We start from the raw sequence: 17394 nt of genomic DNA, 5'->3' as shown, positions 1-17394 counted from the left end.
CAGGGAACATGCATTTTCTTTTCACATGTAGGTGATGTTCCAGCCACAGCAAATGACATCAGTAAAACAACTCAAAGGGATACTGTATTGGCAAGGGTATATGACCAGATCACAGATAAATAGCCAACACAATACTGGGTTTAGAAGCATAAGGATGAGTTGTCAGTTGATAAAGGCTGTGTTACGTGTGGATGTGGAGATGCCGGCGTTGGACTGGGGTCGGCACAGTAAGCAGTCTCACAACACCAGGTTAAAGTCCAACAGGTTTATTTGGTAGCACAAGCTTTCGGAGTGTCACTCCTTCTTCAGGTGAATGAGGAGTTGTGTTCACAAACAGGGCATGTACAGACACAAACTCAATGTGTGGAGCCAAAGTTGGAATTCCTGAAAGTTATGGATAGCAGTTGTTGTGCAATCTTCATGATGGGATGATCTTGACAAGAGTTTAAATGAGAAGCTATCTTTTGTGGCCAGGATTAGGTAAGGTCATTGAAGAAACAGTGAAACAATGTAGAGTATGTCAAGCTGTAGAAAAGAAGTCACCATGGGTACATTTGTAACCATAGAAAAGGCCAGCTAGAGTGTGGCAGAGATTGTGTGTAGAATTTGCAGAATTTGACAAGCAATAGCTATTCAATTTGATAAATAGCTATTTTGATTTGATTCATTATTTTCACATGTATCAGCATACAGGAAAAGTATTGCTTTTTTGCATGCTATATAGACGAAGTATACCATTCATAGAGAAGGAAATGAGAGAGTGGAGAATGTAGTGTTACAGTCATAGCTAGGGTGTAGAGAAAGATCAACTTCATGCAAGGTAAGTCCATTCAAAAGTCTGACAGCAGCAGGGAAGAAGCTGTTCTTGAGTCGGTTGGTACGTGACCTCAGACTTTTGTATCTTTTTCTCGATGGAAGAAGGTGGAAGGGAGAATGTCCGGGGTGCGTGGGGTCCTTAATTATGCTGGCTGCTTTGCCGAGACAGCGGGAAGTGTAGACAGAGTCAATGGATGGGAGGCTGTTTGCGTGATCGATTGGGTTACATTCACGACCTTTTGTAGTTCCTTGCAGTCTTGGGCAGAGCAGGAGCCATACCAAGCTGTGATACAACCAGAAAGAATGCTTTCTATGGTGCATCTGTAAAAGTTGGTTAGAGTCGTAGCTGACATGCTGATTGGGTTGGGGAGTTTTCAATGAATTGAACAACAACAAGCAAAACCATTATTTTGTGTAGTTTGTTTGCTGCTTATGTATTCCCAGAGGGAATTGTGTTTGACAGTGGACTTCAGTTTTGTTCAGAAGAGCTGTAACATTATCAGAATAAACAGAGTAAAACACATTAAAATTCCACCCTATTACACTGCTGGGTAATGGAGCAACTGAGTGCATAAATTGTTAAATATGCTCTTGTTAAGAAAATACAAGATACAAATTGGACGAAATGTCAATTATCATTGAATCTGATGAATCTTTCTTGTTTATTTATCCGAACACACCTCACATTATTTTACCAGCAGCATGTGTGTTGATTTGGTTCTTAGAAGACAGACTAGAATGAGGATTTCATTGCTGAAGCCAATTTAGCAGTCAATCCTCTCAGCATCTATCCTTTCAAACTCCCTCAGAATCTTTAATCTTTCAGTAAAGATCACTTCTCATTCTTCCAAACTCCTATGGATACAGGCCCATTTCCTCATAAGGTAACCCCTTCATCCCAGGCATCATAGAATCATAGAAACCCTACAGTGCAGAAGGAGGCCATTCAGCCCATCGAGTCTGCACCGACCACAATCCCACCCAGGCCCTACCCCCACATATTTTTACCCACTAATCTCTCTAACCTACACATTTTAGGATTCTAAGGGGCAATTTTTAACCTGGCCAATCAACCTAACCCGCACATCTTTGGACTGTGGGAGGAAACCGGAGCACCCGGAGGAAACCCACGCAGACACGAGGAGAATGTGCAAACTCCACACAGACAGTGACCCGAGCCGGGAATTGAACCCGGGACCCTGGAGCTGTGAAGCAGCAGTGCTAACCACTGCACTACCGTGCCGCCATCAGCCAAGTAAAAATTCTCTGAACTGTTTCCAATGCCTTTAGCAAGGAAACCAGAATTGTACACAATAGGTGTACAGGTGCAGTCTCACCAATGCCCTGTATGGTTGTTGCCATACTTCCCGACTTTGATATTCCATCCCCCTCAAAATAAACATACAGATCTCTCTTATGTCAAATTTTCTAAATACACAATCTGAGATTCCATGCAGTTTTCAGATTCTATTGACCAGCCCTGCCTTTTAATGTCCACCCCGGATCTCCTTTCTCCTCCTGACACAATCCCAGTTCAATGTTGTTTTACTAACCTTCCAAAATGTAGCATTGCACATTTGTGGACACTGAACTCTGACTACTCGCCCCCCCCCCCCCCCCCCAACCCCCACACCCCCCACCGTCTGGCCAGTCTCCTCCCATGTTGTGTGGAAATGGCCAATTGTGCCTTAATTTAGACAATTCAAAACTCGCAAGGCAAATATCTCTATGCAAAGATGTTACAATTTGTAAAACATGAGGCAAACAAACAAACATACAGCTGACCAGAGACTTCCAAAGAATTAAATAACTAAGAATAGAGCAACAGAACCTCTCCAAAATATCTGAAGTACATAGTCAAATACAGATCAATTATAGTTTTCCTGATCAATGATTCCACCTTTCATTAGCTTAAAATCAATTTCATTTAGTAATCATAGAACCATAGAAAATTACAGCTCAGAAACAGGCCTTTTGGCCCTTCTTGTCTGTGCCGAACCATTTTATGCCTAGTCCCACTGACCTGCACTTGGACCATATCCCTCCACACCCCTCTCATCCATGAACCCGTCCAAGTTTTTCTTAAATGTTAAAAGTGACCCCGCATTTACCACTTTATCCGGCAGCTCATTCCACACTCCCACCACTCTCTGCGTGAAGAAGCCCCCCCTAATATTCCCTTTAAACTTTTCTCCTTTCACCCTTAACCCACGCCCTCTGGTTTTTTTCTCCCCTAGCCTCAGCGGAAAAAGCCTGCTTGCATTCACTCTATCTATACCCATCAAAATCTTATACACCTCTATCAAATCTCCCCTCAATCTTCTACGCTCCAGGGAATAAAGTCCCAACCTATTCAATCTCTCTCTGTAACTCAGCTTCTCAAGTCCCGGCAACATCCTTGTGAACCTTCTCTGCACTCTTTCAATCTTATTTACATCCTTCCTGTAACTAGGTGACCAAAACTGTACACAATACTCCAAATTCGGCCTCACCAATGCCTTATAGAACCTTACCATAATACTCCAACGTTTATACTCGATACTCCGATTTTTAAAGGCCAATGTACCAAAGGCACTCTTTACGACCCTATCCACCTGTGACGTCACTTTTAGGGAATTCTGTACCTGTATTCCCAGATCCCTCTGTTCAACTGCACTCTTCAGAGTCCTACCATTTACCCTGTACGTTCTACTTTGGTTTGTCCCCCCAAAGTGCAATATCTCACACTTGTCCGCGTTAACCTCCATTTGCCATTTTTCAGCCCATTTTTCTAGTTGGTCCAAATCCCTCTGCAAGCTTTGAAAACCTTCCTCACTGTCCGCTACACCTCCAATCTTTGTATCATCAGCAAACTTGCTGATCCAATTTACCACATTATCATCCAGATCATTGATGTAGATGACAAACAACAATGGACCCAACACCGATCCCTGCGGCACGCCACTAGTCTACCTGATACGCTGCAAGAAAGGATGTCCCGAGGCATGGTACATTAATCATACATCAATACAAATTTCTGTCAGGTACCTCAGCCAACCACATGATTCTTAACAGCATGGTGATATTCTATTTGTCCTTCAAATCTGGACATGACCACCCTTCTTGGTTCTAACTGCACCCCCTGTTGCCTGGTAACAGCAGATGCTACCGTTAGGTCAAAATGGATGTCCCCCGCGGCTCACTGCCAAGTTGAATAGACATGTGTTCCTGTGTCCAGGGGCATATCTATCCTTGTGCTTGGGCAGGGAATGCATCTATTCATTAATGTTGCAGAATACATGCCCTAATTGGAATTCTCCCGATAAGACTACTGCTGACTAATCGGTTCCCAGACCTTTGGGTTTAAACTAATGACATTTACCACCATGCCTTTCGGTAACTTTGCTTGACCAAAGTGAACAATACATTTAAAATATCAGCATATATGTTTTAAAATCATAGCTACTTGTTCTGATTCACTTACTGCATTCATATATGTGTAAACTGTTTGTGTTAGCTTGCACAATAATCATTTAACTCTTTACTGATCACTTGTCCTCTTAAAGACTGCATTCCCCTATGAATCTTATTAGCTGGTTAGGAATCCCCTTCTTCAGAAGCCTCAGAGTTTTAACCGAACGTTTCAAGGACCAATTCACTGTAGGTGTTAAAATTTGCAACATCCAGCATCACGTGAGCATACTTGCTTTTTGTGCCAAGTCTAGAAAGGGGTGTATGCTTGTGGGTGTTGTTTGACTTAGAACATCAATGATACCTATTAAGGTTTATAGTTTATCATGTTTGAATCTTGTAATTGGTGAAAGTTATGCTAAGTCTTTTTATCATATTTTAACTGTGTTCTTAAATAAACTTTGATAAAAACTTCCTCATGGGTCACTTGAATCATACCTGGAGTGAAACACCTTATACTTACCCGTGCCAAATTCAAAGCTATAAACTTAGGATCTGGACTACCTGCATAAAACAGCTTGGAGTTTCTGGCCTTGGGTCCTAACAACTGGGAATGAACTGGTAATGCACTGGTAATGAACTGGTATTGAACTGGGAATGAATTAGTATTGAACTGTTAATGAACTTGAATATTGCTGAAAAGTCGAAGCTTTCTGTACTGCACTCATCAGGACAAACACAAGAATGTCAAATTTCAAACAATCACAGCAGTTTATACTACAGGAGAAGAAGGTGCTGACTGGTTGGCAAGTCAACTCTGATTGACAATGGTGTGGGGAAAGCAACAGGGAACTATAGACTCCCCAAACTCCTGGGGAATTTTTAAAAGGTGCAATTCTTGAACATGTTCCCTTTGTTTGCAGAGAATGTGTCCCTGTGTATGAATATGTGTCACCTCTAATAAGTGCAAATGATTTGGGGCGGAACGGTGGCACTGCTTCCTCACAGTGCCAGGGACCCAGGTTCAATTCCGGCATTTGGTGACTGTGTGGAGTTTGCACGTTCTCCCCGTGTCTGCGTGGGCTTCCTCTGGGTGCTCCGGTTTCCTCCCATACTCCAAAGATATGTAGGTTAGGTGGATTGATCATGGTAAATTGCCCCTTAGAGTTAGGGGGATTAGGAGTGTAAATATATACGGTTACGGGAATAGGGCCTATGTGGGCCTCCTTCTGCACTGTAGGGATTCTATGATTCTATGATTATCTTAAGTTAGTTAGTGTAGCTAATAACACACTCAGGATTGTTCAACAAGTGCTGCCCAATCAGAGATCACATCTAACAGCAGACATTTTGTTTTGGGTTTTGTTAGTGTGGGCTGGTTCAATATGTTCTGTACTGTGCCTATTACGACCAATCAAAGGAACACGCTGTTTGGTTTGATCAGTCAATTGTTGGGACATACAGCTGATACACCTGGCAACACACCGACACTGAAATTCATACACAGCGTTGCTCGCTGTGACCTTGGGTCAAAAGGCCACAGTCTTTTTGGAGTGATGGCAGCATTCATAGATTCCCTGCAGTGCAGAAGGAGGCCATTCAGCCATTGAGTTTGCACTGAATGTCTCAAAGGGCATCTTATCCATGCCAACCCGAACCCTATTCCTGTAACTGCACACATTTAGCATGGCCAATCCACCTAACCTGCACATCTTTGAACTGTGGGAGGAAACCCATGCAGACATGGGGAGAATGTGTAAACTCCACACTGTCAGTCACCCAAGGCTGGAATTGAACCCAGATCCCTGGCACTGTGAGGCCAAGAGTAGTCATGATGTGGAGATGCCGGTGTTGGACTGGAGTAAGCACAGTAAGAAATCTCACAACATCAGGTTAAAGTCCAACAGGTTTATTTGGTAGCAAAAGCCACACAAGCTTTCGGAGTGCTGCTCCTTCATCAGGTAACGACGAAGTCACCGGAAATCATAGAAATCATAGAAACCCTACAGTGCAGAAGGAGGCCATTCGGCCCATCAAGTCTGCACCAACCACAATCCCACCCAGGCCCTACCCCCACATATTTACCCGCTAATCCCTCTAACCTACGCATCTCAGGACTCTAAGGGGCAATTTTTTTTTTTAACCTGGCCAATCAACCTAACCCGCACATCTTTGGACTGTGGGAGGAAACCGGAGCACCCGGAGAAAACCCACGCAGACACGAGGAGAATGTGCAAACTCCACACAGACAGTGACCCGAGCCGGGAATCGAACCCGGGACCCTGGAGCTGTGAAGCAGCAGTGCTAACCACTGTGCTACCGTGCCGCCCAAACCTGTGAATATAACAAAATCCAAAACAAAATGTCTGCTGTTAGATGTGATCTCTGATTGGGCAGCACTTGTTGAACAATCCTGAGTGTGTTATTAGCTACTCTAACTAATTTAAGATAATCACAAACCTGTGAAGACTCACATTCCAACCATTATCTTGCAATTGAGTCTCTGTCTATATATGCCGTGTTTGTGAACCCAATTCTCCACTCACCTGAGGAAGGAGCAGTGCTCCAAAAGCTCGTGATTCCAAATAAACCTGTTGGACTTGAACCTGATGTTGTGAGACTTCTTACTTATTGTTTTAGGAAGGGGCCCTATGCAATCAATTAAGACTCTTGTAAAAAGTTCCTCAAATGCTGGAATGGTGTGGTAATATAATCAGGGCCTAGTTTTAAGGCTGATTAAATTGGATATCCTGAATTAAAGAATTGGGCATATTAAAATCAAACACAGTCAAACCTCGGGCAGGCCAATTGTACAAATACACAAACATGTCTGGGCCTGGCCCATCAACCACCCATCAAAGATCATTGCACTCTGAGACCCAGCAGGAGATCATCGCACCCCATTGAAATGCATTGGCCTATTGTCAGAAACCCAGATTGGGCCAGACATTTTGCCGCCTAGAGTTCCGATTGTTACCTTATCTGGCAACAGGTTACATGCAAGCAACAGCATGGAGATGGACACCTGGGAGGCGGACCCCGATGTCCTGTCAGGCAGACATTAAGAAACCCACTGGGTATTGGAACCCCTCCTGGGACCTCATTGGCCGGAAACCAGAGAAGTTTCTGGAAAGGCAGATAGGCAGAGGGATAAAGGTACACATCTCAGACACACCAGCAGCGAAGACTCGACGAGCGAGGCGACCTTGAGTATCCGGAAGACTGACCAGAGAAGGAAGGAAGGAAGAAGCTGCCATCGAGACTCACCTACGTGACGACGGACCAGAGGGACTCAGATAATCGGGCTTGCAGTTTAACCAAACCATCTTTGCGGGTCGTATTCTTGAATCTGGGGTATCCTCTTGTTTTATGTGGGTAATTTAAGAGTCAATAGTGTTATTATTATTGGACCTTTACTTGTGTTTATCCTTTGTCCATCTTGCAAATAAAGGCACCGGGGTAAAACCTTTGAGTAAGCAAACTGGTCAAAAGTATCTGAGAATTAACAGGTACAACAATGGGTATTAAGAGTGCTGTTTTAATCACCGCTTGAGGTTTCCCTATGACGACATGTATGACATGATCGACATAATTTCATAGAATCCCAACAGTGCAGAAGGAGGCCATTCGGCCCATCGAGTCTGCACTGATCACAATCCCACTCAGGCCCTATTCCCGTAACCCCACATATTTACCCTGCTAATCCGCCTGACACTAGGGTCAATTTAGCATGGCCAGTCAACCTAACCTGCATATCTTTGGACTGTGGGAGGAAAGCAGGGCACAAGGAGGAAACCCATGCAGACACGGGGGGGGATGTGCAAACTCCTCACAGACAGTGACCTGAGGCCGGAATTGAACCCAGGTCCCTAGCACTGTGAGGCAGTAGTGCTAACTACTGTGCCACCTTGCCGCCCAATTTAACTACATCTTTATGCAGTCCAGGCCAATAAAAATGTTTTTGTACTTTAGCTTGAGTTTTCCCTCCTCCCAATGACCTCCTACTGGCACCTTATGTGCTACTTGCAACACCTCCTTTCTATAACCTACTGCAACACCATTCGATGAACTTCTGCCCATTTTTCATCCACCTGAGTATGCAAATGTCTCCATTTCCTCATTATAACGTCATTTTTAAGGTTCACATTCTGGTATGCACTCTGATTCCTCTTCCACTTACGCTTTCTGATACAACTGTTTTACTTCTATATCCTTCTGTTGCAATTCTGCCAACTTCCCCGAACTAAAAACATCCACCTCATCCTCCAACTTTTCCGACCATCTGATCAAAAATTGTTTCTGATAATTGAACTTCGATTTTCTTACATCCACTCTTTGATTTCTCCTCTTGTCTTAACCTGTTTGGGACGTTGTTACTACACAATCAGGAAAAATCCCAGGATATGCATCCTTCAACAACTCAGTTGTTTGATTCTCCACTGGCTATTCAACTACAGTAGACATCACTCCCACATGTGATCCAGCTATATCGTTACACAAGATAAACTGTATACCTGGACAACACAATTTCTCTATTCCTCCTACTACCACTTCACCACTCTTCACTGGACTCTCCAACTACTCTTGGAGTAGTGCAGCTGCTACTCGACCCATCGCCAGACACCGAGATTATTGAACTGATTTCCAGTGACTCAGAGTGCAACACGGCAGCTGAATCCTCGGACAAGGAGATGACCTCAGGGATGATAGGGAACAGCAAATGCTCTCCTTGCTGTCAGTGCTGCACTGCTTCACACCTTAAAGCAATATCATCCGCCCATGTTGCTCTGATTTTTATACCATTATTATATTTGTATAATGGAACACTACTCTTCACCCCGAATTCCACATTTTACCACTTTTTCTGGCAATGCTCCTTCCAGAGGACATAACTGCTCATCTCTTACCCTATCTCTTAAAATTTTAATTTCTTTACCTACTCCTGCTGGTACACATGAGTAAACTTTACCCACACAAATAAATTCTTTTAAGAGATCCGGCACCTTCTTATCAATCAACTGCTGAACAGGCTGTACATTCTTTTGCACCTCTTTCGCTTCAACTGCACTTTCCTTTACCACTTTAACAAATCCCATTGGCTTATCCTGTTTTACCATGTCAGTCTTCTCAGTGCTTTTCTGAAACCACCAACACTGCAACTTTACTTGGCCTAATTTATTACATTGAAAACATCTGAGGCTTTTCATTTCTCTTCGATCCTCACATGTTTCCTTTTTAACCTGAGGTACACTGTCTTTATTATCTCCCACAAGATCTTCTTTATCTTCACCACCTGAGAGCTTCTCTTTTCCCTAGTTTCTATCCCTCACAGGCTGAAACTGATGTCGGAAACCAAACTTTGATTTCTGAACTAATTCATCATCATCTGCCATTTCTGCTGCTAACCTCGTAGTTTTAACCCTCTGTTCTTCCACATGTGTTCTCACTACATCGGGAAATGAATTTTTAAACTCCTCCAAAATAATCATTTCTCTGAGAGATATGTCTGGTCCATTTTCAAAGCCCTTATCCACCTATCAAAAATACTCTGATTCTTTCAAATTCTATGTATGTTTGACCAGGTTCTTTCCGTAGATTTCTAAACCATTTGTTTGGGGACTTTTGGCACTCATTCATATGCACCTGAGATGGGTTTTTTCACCTCCTCATCCTTCCAGAAAGCTCCTCTAATAGTGATGCAAACACTTCACTTGCTCTACCTATCAACTTTGTTTGAATCAGTAACACCCACATGGTCTGTGCCATTTCATTTGTTTAGCCACTTTCTCAAATGAAATGAAAAAGCCTTCTATATCCTTCTCATTAAACCTTGGCAATGTTTGGACATATTTAAAAAGATCCCCACCAAGCCTTTGACTACAACGTTGCTGCTCTTTCTTACTGTCCTCATCACTACTCTCAATCTATACTTTTTCCTTTACCTCCACCAATTTTAACTGACCTTCACTTTTGATTGCCAGTTTCTGAAGTTCAAATACTTTCTTTTTCCCTGACCTGTAATTCAAGCAGTCTCATTTCTTTTTCTTTTTGTAATTCGAACTGTTTCAATTCTTTTGCTTGCTGTTCCTCTCTTTCTCTAGCTTTCTCTGCAGCAATGCCATCCCTTTCTTTTGCTTTTTCTGCCGCAAATGCATATCTTTCTTTGGCTTTCCCTATTCTCTCACTTTCCTTCATTTTGAATTCAAGCTGCTTTAATTCTTTTTCATGTTCAAGCTGTTTCATTTGTAATTGAATTCTAGCCATTTCCTATGATTCCGATTGTGTTTCTGGCAATTTTAAATGCTGAGCTATTGCCACAATTATCTTCCCTTTTCTTACACTGTCAGACAATGCAACATTGCCAATTCCAAAAGCTTTAGAACCATAGAAAATTACAGCTCAGAAACAGGCCTTTTGGCCCTTCTTGTCTGTGCCGAACCATTTTTTGCCTGGTCCCACTGACCTGCACTTGGACCATATCCCTCCACACCCCTCTCATCCATGAACCCGTCCAAGTTTTTCTTAAATGTTAAAAGTTTACCACTTTATCCGGCATTTACCACTTTATCCGGCAGCTCATTCCACACTCCCACCACTCTCTGCGTGAAGAAGCCCCCCCTAATATTCCCTTTAAACTTTTCTCCTTTCACCCTTAACCCATGCCCTCTGGTTTTTTTCTCCCCTAGCCTCAGCGGAAAAAGCCTGCTTGCATTCACTCTATCTATACCCATCAAAATCTTATACACCTCTATCAAATCTCCCCTCAATCTTCTACGCTCCAGGGAATAAAGTCCCAACCTATTCAATCTCTCTCTGTAACTCAGCTTCTCAAGTCCCGGCAACTTTGTTTTAATTACCCTTTGTAAACCACCTTGCATGACTTCCTCCACCCCCAGAAACTTCTTAGCCTCTGACAGAGCCATTATTCCACAAGGCACTCCTTATTTAAATCTGAATACAACACCTGAAAAAAAAACACCAATATGCTCACCGCTCACTATCTTTGAGTTCAATGATCCCAAATCAATCAAGAAATATAGATTTTACTCCTGCAAGTCCCCAATAGTTATGGTTCAGGTCAGAAACTCTAGTGTTCTATGGAGCCCGCCTGGATCATAAGTTTTGCATCTTGAATTTGGCTAGGATAAGTATGAGATGTTTCACTTCAGATATGATTCAAGTGGCCTCTAGGGAGCTTTCTCAAACAAAGATAATTTAAGGATATAGTTAGCATGTATGATAAGAAAATTAGCAAGAACTTTTATCAATTACAAACAAGAAACAATCATGATAATGTATAACCCTTAACAAGGATATCTAAAATGTTCCAATGAAACCAATCCCATAGACAAATAACTTTTTTCACAGGTTTAACACAAAACAGACTAATGCTCACGTGATACTAGAAATTGAGTCATTTGGCTAGAGAATTGAAAACTCTGAGTCTTGATTCACTCAGAACAGGTTGAAGTCAGAACAGCTTCCCAGAACATCAGGGACTTGCAGGAACAATGCAGGATCATAAAACTAATCCCAGAGTAAACACAAACAACTCCTTTAAACCACTTAAGTAACAATAAAAGGACTCATTATAGTCAGCCTGACAACATAACGTGTGTGTGTGTATAGCTGTGTGTGTGAATGTGTGTCTTAGTATGCATGCACACTGTTTGCTTGTGTGCAGCTGTTTGTGTGTGCATGCATGTATGTGTGTGTGCATGTGTGTAGCTGTGCATGTATGTGTCTTTGTGTGAATGTATGTGTGCATGCATGTGTGCGTTTATGAATGTGTGTGCGGGTGTGTGTGTGTAGCTGTGTGAGTGCATGTCTGCGTGTGCGCATGCGTGCGTATGAGTATGTGTATGTGTGTGTGTCTATGTGTGTGAGAAGCTGAATTGCCTGGGCCAGTACAACACTGAGGAATGCTTTATACTGCTGGTCTGGGATTAGTCTGATGGTATCGGAGATTTGTATTTTTCACAGTGCCAGCTGATCTGGTCAGATTACTACTGGTGTCATGCTGTGTGGTGTACTCCACACAGCATTCCCTGGATGCTTCCTTCAGCTTGTAATCATTGGACTGCATAGAAACATGGAAACTAGAAGCAGGAGTAGACCATCTGGCCCTTCGAGCCTGCTCCACCATTCATTTTGATCGTGGCTGATCATCAAATCATTTCATATCCTGATTCCCCTTTTCCCTCATATCCCTTGATCCCTTTAGCACTATATTAGTGCTATATTCAATTTCTTCTTGAAATCAGACAAGGTTTTGGCCTCAACTACTTTCTGTGGTAAATATAACATTTACTGCAAATATTTCACTGGCAGCCCTGAATCAGGGAGAATCAATCTGAAGATAATCTGGATTCAGAAGGAGCTACCAGCACACATCTGCTCAAATCTGGCTGAACTGATATATATATATATATATATATATAGAATTTCAAAATCATAGAATCTTAGGCTGGAATCGAACCCAGGTCCCTGAAGCTATGAGTCAGCAGTGCTAACCACTGTGCCACCTTACCACTCCAGAAGAAGGCAGAAGATGAAGTACCATTTAATGGACTGATTCAAAATACAGAAATGAAATTAAAGGGATGCTGTTAATTAGGGTAAGTAATTGACTAAGGTAGCAATGAACAAATGCATCTTGAATTAGATGTTAAACAATGGAGTCCAATAGGATTGAGTATAGAGAGGACTAACAGCTTGCAGATGCTACAAAGCATAGCAATGCAGTAAATGGTGATGTCTTGTCTTGTGAAAAGGAAGAGGGAAGCTTATGTAGGGATGAGGAAACAAGATTCAGATGGCTCGATTGAGGGTTAGAAGTTAGCAAGGAACGAGCTGAAAAAGGGGCTTAGGAGAGCTAGGAGGGGACATGAGAAGTCCTTGGCGGGTCAGATCAAGGAAAGCCCCAAGGCTTTTTACTCTTATGTGAGGAATAAAAGAATGACCAGGGTGGGGTTAGGGCCGGTCAAGGACAGTAGTGGGAACTTGTGTATGGAGTCAGTAGAGATAGGCGAGGTGATGAATGAATACTTTTCTTCAGTGTTCACCAAGGAGAGGGGCCATGTTTTTGAGGAAGAGAAGGTGTTACAGGCTAATAGGCTGGAGGAAATAGATGTTCGGAGGGAGGATGTACTCGCAGTTTTGAATAAACTGAAGGTCAATAAGTCCCCTGGGCCTGATGAAATATATCCTAGGATTCTTTGGGAGGCAAGGGATGAGATTGCAGAGCCTTTGGCTTTGATATTTGGGTCCTCGCTGTCCATGGGATGGTGCCAGAGGACTGGAGAATGGCGAATGTTGTTCCTCTGTTTAAGAAAGGGAATAGAAATGACCCTGGTAATTATAGACCGGTTAGTCTTACTTCGGTGGTTGGTAAATTGATGGAAAGGGTCCTTAGGGATGGGATTTACGACCATTTAGAAAGATGCGGATTAATCCGGGATAGTCAGCACGGATTCGTGAAGGGCAAGTCGTGCCTCACAAATTTGATAGAATTTTTTGAGGAGGTAACTAAGTGTGTTGATGAAGGTAGGGCAGTTGATGTCATATACATGGATTTTAGTAAGGCGTTTGATAAGGTCCCCCATGGTCGGCTTATGATGAAAGTGAGGAGGTGTGGGATAGAGGGAAAGTTGGCCGATTGGATAGGTAACTGGCTGTCTGATCGAAGACAGAGGGTGGTGGTGGATGGAAAATTTTCGGACTGGAGGCAGGTTGCTAGCGGAGTGCCACAGGGATCAGTGCTTGGTCTTTGTGATTTTTATTAATGACTTAGAGGAGGGGGCTGAAGGGTGGATCAGTAAATTTGCTGATGACACCAAGATTGGTGGAGTAGCGGATGAGGTGGAGGGCTGTTGTAGGCTGCAAAGAGACACAGATAGGATGCAAAGCTGGGCTGAAAAATGGCAAATGGAGTTTAACCCTGATAAATGTGAGGTGATTCATTTTGGTAGGACTAATTTAAATGTGGATTACAGGGTCAAAGGTAGGGTTCTGAAGACTGTGGAGGAACAGAGAGATCTTGGGGTCCATATCCACAGATCTCTGAAGGTTGCCACTCAAGTGGATAGAGCTGTGAAGAAGGCCTATAGTGTGTTAGCTTTTATTAACAGGGGGTTGGAGTTTAAGAGCCGTGGGGTTATGCTGCAACTGTACAGGACCTTGGTGAGACCACATTTGGAATATTGTGTGCAGTTCTGGTCACCTCACTATAAGAAGGATGTGGAAGGGCTGGAAAGAGTGCAGAGGAGATTTACCAGGATGCTGCCTGGTTTGGAGGGTAGGTCTTATGAGGAAAAGTTGAGGGAGCTAGGGCTGTTCTCTCTGGAGCGGAGGAGGCTGAGGGGAGACTTAATAGAGGTTTATAAAATGATGAAGGGGATAGATAGAGTGAACGTTCAAAGACTATTTCCTCGGGTGGATGGATCTATTACAAGGGGGCATAGGGTTCATGGTGGGAGATATAAGAAGGATATCAGAGGTAGGTTCTTTACGCAGAGAGTGGTTGGGGTGTGGAATGGACTGCCTGCAGTGATAGTCAGACACTTTAGGAACATTTAAGCGGTTATTGGATAGGCACATGAGCACACCAGGATGATAGGGAGTGGGATAGTTTGATCTTGGTTTCAGATAAAGCTCGGCACAACATCGTGGGCCGAAGGGCCTGTTCTGTGCTGTACTGTTCTATGTTCTATAACAGCACTCTTCATGAGGGTAGACTGTAGAAATGGGCAGACACGTGACACATGGAATCTAACACAAATGTGGGCAGTGATCCACTTTGGGAAGAACCACACAGAAAGGCAGCATCATCTAAACAATACAGTTCTAAGTTCAGGGAGCAAAGGATGCATATTTACAAACCCTCAAAACTGACCAGGCCAATTGAGAATGTGTGGAATAACCAGTTCAGAAATAGAGGTGCTGAAGTCATGCTGGAGCTATACAAATTGTGGATTGATCCTCAAATGGATTACAGAAAAGGATTCAGAGGCCCACATGTTAGGAAGGATGTTGAGGCCTTTGAGATGGGAATAAAGAGGTTTACAAAGATCTTAGGTGGGTGATGTGTAAAAATCGCAAAGGCAGGGTTCCTCTCCTTACAGCAGGGGAGGTTAACTGGAGATTTGATAGAGGTGCTTAAAGATCATGAAATCAGGTTTATTGAAGAAAATGAGAAAGTTTCTTCTGGAAGCAAATTTAAAATAACTCGCAAAAGAACTAAAGGACACCATCACCGTGAAGCATTCTGGGAAGAGTGTCCTTGCAGTCACCTCGCATAAAGCAATTTCTCAATGGGAGCAGCTGATTGGTGAATAGGTCCTGGTGGGTATTTCCAAATTATATTAAATTATAGGCCAGTGTTTAAGAAGGGTAGGGAATTATTTTATTTATTTATTTATTTATTTAAAATCTTCTAGAGTTTTTAAACATAAAAGGATTTAGCCATGGCAGAAGACTTCGAAGCCGTGGTTTTCTCTTCTTGCTCCATGTGGGATGCCAGTGCCCGGAGCCAGCATGTGTTCAGGAAGTGTGTACAGCTGCAACTCCTTGAAGCTCAAGTTTTGGAGTTTGAATAGCGGCTGATGACACTGTGGGGCATCTGCGAGTCTGAGAGCAACGTGGATAGCATATTTAGAGAGGTGATCACATTGTAGCTTGATGGGGGGTAGTATAGAATTCTTAGTATGAAGCCCTTCATTTTAGTTTTCCTATAATAAGTAGACTAGGTTAAGGTAATTATAACGTGCCATATATATAGTGAGAAGTCACAATGTGCCTGGAACAAAATATGCAAAGGTATTATAAACTGCAACGGTATTATAAACTGCATAACCACAAATTAACCAAGTATTATATAAGCTTAAATTATATTTCCAATATATATGTATTGTACGCCCTGGCCAACTTTGTTCCGAATGCAGCATGATGGGAAACAGTGGTCGACAATGGAGCACAGAAAAACAGCTGCTGTTATCTGTTTTTGGATATGCAAAAGTCAAGTTGAATCATAGGCCTGCTATTTAAGGGGGTAGCGAGGCTGGAGCAGTCTCTGAAGCTGATAAAGGAGACCCTGGTTCCAGCGAAAGAGTGACTCCTTTCACCAATTAAAATTGGCAGGTGTTCTTTATGGCCTTGGTTACTGGTAATGACATGGGTTCGGTTTCCTAGGTAAAGGGGAAGGAATCTACATGGGCAATAAGCTAATAATCTCCTATTCCTGTTGACAGGTGGAAAGTTATTGACTAAGGTAATAATGTTGAATATTGTGTTTGGGCCCTCCAGTCTGATTGACGAGACTGGGTGGGACATTGAAACGTTCAAAATAATATAATAATTTTACCTTGCAATATTAGCACAGAGAGGACAGTCAACCCTTATTGACTATCTCTCTCTCTTTCCTGATGCATGCATCAGCAAATAAATTCCTTTTCATTCTTTAACTATATGCTGTCTTTCGCAGTTTATGTATTGGTTGAGTGAGGTTCAATTAGTACAGGGCACCCCAGGGGAAACCTCAGAAAATTCCTCTTACAATTTGGCGCTGCGACAGCAGGGTACTCACCGGTGACCGACGGCGAGACGTGTTCCCAAAAGGTCGGTGAGTACATTCTTTAAATACCATCCAGTAGCTAGGGGGCTACACGTCTGGCAGCCAGAAGCTGTAAATTGAGTATCTCGGACTAGGGAAGAGGTGCGAAAGCAGTGTGTATGTAAAGAGACCACGCTTAATGGGGACGGACTCTTGGATCTCCTACGGAGTGGAGCGAAAAGCCGCAGGGTGGAAGGGGAGTTTGCAGAGAAGCTACGCTTAAACATGGCGGGGCCAGGGACGGATTTTCAGACTCTCCTATGCAGCGGAGCAAAGAGCCGCTTCGCTAGAGAAGCATCACGGGGCTAGACCGTGCGTACAGACGGCGGCTGGCTTGGGCGCAAGGGATCACAGGGAGGGGTTCCAGAGGTAAAGAAGGGACAAGGCCGTGTGAAAGAACCGGCAGGGAGAGGTGCTCGGAGTCCAGGTCTCGTGTGGGAGAGAGAGAGACAGGTTAAATTGGTTGGTCTAAAACGTCATAGACCAAAGAGGTGAGTAAAGGGTTAACAGAAACAAGCAGACATGGACTCTCTGTGTATGGCAAAGAGCGAGAGAGGATGTAATTGTACGATTCCTAA

This window comes from Mustelus asterias, chromosome 9 (genome assembly GCF_964213995.1).
Source record: "Mustelus asterias chromosome 9, sMusAst1.hap1.1, whole genome shotgun sequence".
Taxonomy (NCBI): Eukaryota; Metazoa; Chordata; class Chondrichthyes; order Carcharhiniformes; family Triakidae; genus Mustelus; species Mustelus asterias.
Note: the sequence above shows the minus strand (reverse complement) of the source record.